Here is a 6000-nt window from a genome sequence, read left to right as displayed (position 1 = left end):
AATATACTCTCAGACCACCACCAGCCCCTAAACTCTATGGTTCAATACCTCTCAGTCTCTAAATTCAAATTTGGGACAGACGAGAATATAAGGAATAAGAAGCCAGGGCTGATATGCGGAAAGGGATAACTAGCACAGGGTAGTAAGTGAGTGGCAGAAAAGAATGGGGACATTAAGATGGACGGAAGGGAAGAGGAAAGGACGGGGCGATGAAGGGACGGGAAAGGTGTGAGTCAAGAGCACCAGTGATGGACAAAAGAAAGACCCAGGAAAAGGGGTGTGGAGAAAGGCTGCTGAGAAGACCGGCGGACAGACGGACAGCGTAAGAAAATGGGGAGAATTTGATGGAGGGAGTCTGGAGACAGAAAGCACTGAGCAGAAGGAAGGGAGAAGAGGGCAAAGAAAGGTGTGAAGGGGCGAGACAGAACAGGGCAGTGGGGCAGAAGCAGACCATGGCGGAGTAGGGATGGAAGACGCGACGACCAGTACAGAATGGAGAAAGGAAAGCCGAGGGGATGAAGGGGACCGGACGGGACAAGAGGATCTGGCCCGTTAGTGGCGGGGAGAAGGGACGGCGCGGCTCTGGGGCGGGATCCGGCGCCGGGGCCTGGGGCCGGGAAGTGGAGGGGCGGAGGGCGGGCGGGAGGCGCGGGGACCGCGGCGGCGCGGGTGGGGGCGGGGGCGGGGGCTCGGCGGAGGGCGGGGGCTCGGGTTACCGCGCGGAGGGAGGGAGGGGAGGGGAGGGGAGGGGGCTCGGGCCGCGGCGGCGCATCTTGCATCCTCCGCGGGGTGGCTGTGCAGGAGGCGGCGCCCCTGCGGCGGTGGCGGACAGAGGGACAGATAGACCGACGGCGGAGCGAGCGCAAACGGACGGCGGGCCGCGCCGAGGGCACTGTGAGCCCGAGCCAACCAAGGGCGGACGATGCGTGGCCCCAGGCCCCGCGCAGGCGGGCGCTGCCCCGGGGGCTGACCGCGGCCGGACGGCGCCCCAGCACTGGGCGAGAGAGCCCGCACCGGGCGGAGGTCAGTGCCCGGCCCGTCCGGCCGCACCCGCGGAGTTGGTCGGCCTCCCCGACTGCGGCGGTGGCGGCGGCGGAGCCGGGGGCTTTGTTCTGAGCCGAGACAATGGGGGAGGGGGGGCCGGGGCCTGCGGGAGAGGGCGAGCGTGAACGTGAGCTTGGGGGCAGGGCCGGGGGGTCTTTGTGTGCGGGTGTCATCGAGTGGGAGTGTGTGGCAGTGCTTGAGTGTGCGCGGGGGGTGGGGTAGGGGTGAGGTCTGGGCTGTGTGTGTGCAGCGAGTGTGAGTCAGTGAGTGTCCCCGCGCGGGTTGTGTGTGCATGTGCGTGTCACTTGGAGGGGGTGTGGGTCAGAATGAGCGTGTGTCAGGACTAGCGGGTCCTTGTGAGGGTGTGTGTTTGTGTGCGTTTTACCTGGCTCTATTGGAGCCATATGTCAGAATGCAGGGATGGGTGTGTGACAGAGACACGAAGACACAGACAAAGAAACTGAGGGGGCAGAAGTAGAGAAGCAGAAGAGAGAGGAGGAAGCCTGAAGTGGCGGTGGGTCACCCAAACTGGTGTTCTGAGTGCATCCTGGTGCCAGAGCCTGGGAGTCTGTGTCCAGGATGCTTTAATCAGAGTCCTGGTCAGGGGACAGAGAGAGGTCACTACAAGCCTAGGTCCCACGTGGAGGGGGTGGGGAGAGAGAACTCAAAGGCACAATGAACTCAGTGTGCATGGGCTGGGCCCACAGCCACAGGTCATAGGCCAGAAAAATATTGTCGCTTATGTCAACTCTTCAAATACCCACAGGGGACACAATCATAGCCCTACTCAACCCCACAGGGACTCAGTCCCAGGCAACATACATTCTCATGCACTCACAGCCACCGGACATCCCTAAGATGTCCAATTTACACCCACTCTAGGTGTCAAGCCAGAATGTACCTGTGGACGAAGTTCTTGGTACAGTGTGCATAGAACAGAAATGTTACAGCCAGGATACCTGAGCAGTCATTGTCACATCCAACTCATACCACGGGAGACAATGGTCCTGCCAACACCTCTCAGACCAATTCACGTCCATTGGAAATACTATCAGGCAACACATCCTAGGGATTTTTGTGTATTTCCTCAGCCTGCTCATGTATTACAGGTGTCTCAGAGACCTGGAACTAACAGAAGGCTGTATTGCAACTGCCCTTGCCACACAGCCTCTTGTACCACGTCTAGGAGACAGTTGTGGACCATGCATCCACATTACAAGAAGAATGTAGTTTTGTTACTGCGAAGAAGCCCTTTAGCTTCTAAGGCTCACACCATTGTTCTTCATCCTCAGACCTCCAGAACTTCTGTTCCCTGGCCACTGAGAACTGGACTGGTTTTCCCCTGACCCTACATCCTACCCGGGTCCTAGGTATCTCCCAAAATGCCAGCTTCACAGCTCCTTTACCCCTTTTAGCGCCTGGCACCTTCTCTTCTCCCAGGACCACTCTATTTGAACTGTGTGATCCCATGGCTAAACTCCTACGTTCCTCACTGCACAGAACACCCATCTCGCTACAGCTTTCAGATACCTTTTCTCTTGTTTACTCTTTAACCCCATAATTCTCAACCTCCCTAATGCTGTGACCCTTTAATACAGTTCCTCATGTTGTGGTGACCCCCAAGCATAAAATTATTTTTGTTGCTACTTCATAACTGTAATTTCAACACTGTTATGAATCATAATGTAAATATCTGTTTTTCAATGGTCTTAGGTGACCCCTGTGAAACCTATGTCTCGAAAACTGCAACTTTAACTAAATATGACCTTTTCCCCTTGACCTCTTGCCCTTGAACTCTTATTTCCTAATCAGCTCCTACTTGGCTTTTGCTCTCCATGCAGCTCATTGGCAGAACCATCCCTTCAAGTTCTCCTCGATACTCTGTTCCACTGCCGTTGAGCCTTCTCACATGTAAATTATCAACCCTATCTAGAATGGTTTCTTAGCTACACTAAGCGGCACATTTAGAAATTCTGGTTTCTGTAAATCCCCACGTAGGACCTTCTATAAAGACATTTTTTTTTTACACACCCAAATCACTTTCCCCATTGTTTTCAATAGACTAATTAACCTACTGGCTCATTTAGCAAATACATACAAGATATCTATTCTGCCAGGCATTGTAGTAGAGGGGGCTTTTTCAAAAGTAAATAAAATGGACATGCTCCTTACCCTCAGGAGCTAACACATGGGGCGGGGGCATAACATAGCAGTGCTCATCAAGAAAGCATAAGCCAGCATAGAAAATCCAGAAGAGGCTTTCTGGAAGAAGCCTTAAAACTGGAGAATTCGTCAGGAGTCCATCAAGGAAAGGAGAAGTGGAAATGAGGCAGAATGGGTGGAGAATATTCCAAGCCAAGAACATGGCCTTTAAAAGTTCGTGTATCTTGTGTCTGAGAGATAGAGCAAGCCAGTGATTGTGACACTTACAGCAAGAAGTGGAGAGAGATGGGAGTGGCAAGAGGAAGCTGAGATCATTCAGGGGATCCATGGCCACAGGAAGCTCATTTTGACCCCAGAATAATGGAAAGCCATCAGATCAGTTGAAGCTGTGGAGTGGTGTAGCCAGCTTTGTTTTAGAAACACTACTCCAGCAGGTCTGTGGTGACTGGGGGAGGCGCCTGAGAATAGCCAGGAGGTATTGCAGAAACCCAGGAAGGGGGTCATGCGGGCCTGCACTGGAGGAGAGGCAGGAGACAGGGGTTGCTCTTTAAACAGTGGGGTCAGCAAACTGACAAGGTGGATGTGGGTGTTGGAAGAGAGGGAGGACTGACGAGTAGAAATCTTGGTTTGCTCACTCACTGAAGAAACTAAAGTTTGAATTCCCTCAGCTTTCTACCTTTTCACACCTCACCGGCATCCTCTAGAATCCTTTATCCTTCCTTCCCTAATAATGAGTAGGTGTCTCTTCTCCTTAAGACCAACCCCCCCACCCACCCCCACCTGCATTTAGGATACCATCCCTCACTCCTCCATGGGGATTTAACTTGACTGATTATTTGTCTTGCCTGTGTCTCTGATTTCATCCTTGCTCCCATTCCTCCTGGGGACACTGTCAGAATTCTGCCTGTATCCTCCTTTAACCCTGTACTGCCCCTGTACGGAAGAGGCTTTGTCAGTTTACTTCACTGTCAGGTTTTGTGAGAGACTCTTCTGCATCTAAGTTGTGCTCACTTCATTTACTCCCGCTCCCACAATGTCACACTCTTCTCCCTAAGAGAAAGTGACCTCTCTCCTGCCAAATCAAGGAGATTTTTTTTCGAAAGTCTTCAGCAGCTTGACCTCTTGGCAGGAGCTGACATAGTTGAGCTTTCTTTCCTCTCTGAGCTGTTTTTGATTTTGGCTTCTGAGTCACTGCTTTATTCTCTTAACTTGAAACGAGAACCGATGTGCTAGCCAGGCTGCTAGGTGATGAGAATACAATGGTCGAATCACCGTTTCTACCATCAACAACAGGGTGGCACTTTAATGCAGTGAGACAGGCAAAAAGCAAATGATGGCAGTGTAGTGGGATCTGTGCATCTCTCACAGAACTCCTCCTGGCTGTCCTGGGTCACCTTTGAAGTCCTTTGCATGGCCCCTAGGTACTGCTGTTCCTTAAGGTTCTGTCTTGGATCTGATTATCTCAGTGACATGAGCCTCTGATGACCTATCACTTGTTTGCGTGGTTTTAGCTCTCATATATAGACTGATGAGTTCCAAATAACCTCTCCTCTAAGCTGTGACCTTTGGGTACCTGAGACATACTTGATCTTAATGTATAGCTCACAGACCCCTTACCATATACAAGTTTGAGTTTATCATCCCTTCCCCAAATCACAATCTTTACACCCAGACATTAGCTGTAACCACCCCTTTCTCCATGGACTGTAAGACCAGGAACCTGTTGATTCTGCCTCCTTTCCAGCAGAGTTTGCCATCTCAGCCCACTTCCTCCATCACCTCTGTGCTTGCCCTTGCCTCACAGCCTTTCCATCTGCACCTTTGTAGGCACCTCCTAATGGGGTGCCCTTCTCTCTTCCAATCTGTGCCTCTCATTGCAGCAAGAAAGACTCGAATAAAAACGCAAACCCAGCCATTTTGCTGTGCTTTAGTGTTTCTGTTCCCTTTGCAGGAAATCCCAACTTTTAAATAAGGTTTATGAATCATAATCAGCTCTCCCCACAACCTCCTTAGCTCATTGCCTGCCCTGTTTCTCTTAGTGCTCACATTTTGAGCTCAAGTGATGTTGAGTTCCTTGTAGTTCCCAACAGAGAGTGCATCCTTCCATGCCCCTGGACCTTTGCACACCCTGCTTTATTACTTCAAAGGTCCTTCATTCCTTCCTCCTGGTTAGTCCCTTCTCACTCTCAGCTACAGCCCAAATACAACTGTCTCTGACTCTACCAGGGGCTCATTTTATTTCTCCTTTGTCTCTGCCTTATCCTTATTCTGTTTCTCCAACAAAGCTGCTTGCTGTCAAGGTTGCATGTTATGCATCTTTGTGACCCTTGGTTCCCTACACGGGTCTGACAATGAGCAAACAAATGAATACATGAGCAATCCCTTACTCTCTCACTGTTGAAGACACCTCAGCTGCCCACACAATTGAGGCATTTTCACAGGGTCCCCTTACCTTGCTGGAGATACTTCCCCTACCTCCCCACAGGGTATCCTTTCTTACCACAGGATCTCTCCTGCCCCTGCCCTCCCTTCCTCCCCCCCCCCCAATTTCTCTTTTCCTGGATCCTCTTCCTCTGCTTTATTTCTTTCATTTACTCAGCTGATATTTAAGAGGCAGTGGGAGTTAGCAAACCTGTGTCCATGGAGACCCTTGTCTGTAAGCTATGATCTATATTAGTTGATTTTCTCATTGCTGTGACAGAATAACACAACAAAAGAAACTTGTGAGAAAGGAAAGGTTTGTTGTGGCTTACAGTTAGAGGGCATGGTCCATCATGGTGTGGAAGGCATGAC

At 51.2% G+C, this 6000-nt stretch overlaps 1 protein-coding gene across 2 annotated transcripts in view; it reads left to right on the top strand.

The window, feature by feature from the left end:
- The first annotated feature begins 748 nt into the window (after positions 1-748).
- Positions 749-6000, top strand: part of Dchs1 (dachsous cadherin-related 1) — a 33525-nt gene continuing 28273 nt past the window's right edge. The window contains exon 1 of one of the 2 annotated variants that reach the window (XM_006991743.4): positions 749-1023. The gene's annotated coding sequence lies outside the window, so the exon portion shown is untranslated. Of the gene's footprint in view, positions 1028-6000 lie in introns of both variants that reach the window. The other variant, XM_076549547.1, reaches the window with a different exon arrangement.

This window comes from Peromyscus maniculatus, chromosome 1 (genome assembly GCF_049852395.1).
Source record: "Peromyscus maniculatus bairdii isolate BWxNUB_F1_BW_parent chromosome 1, HU_Pman_BW_mat_3.1, whole genome shotgun sequence".
In the NCBI taxonomy this organism is placed as follows: Eukaryota; Metazoa; Chordata; class Mammalia; order Rodentia; family Cricetidae; genus Peromyscus; species Peromyscus maniculatus.
The sequence above is the reverse complement of the archived record's forward strand: the minus strand, read 5'-3'. Positions and strand labels throughout refer to the sequence as shown.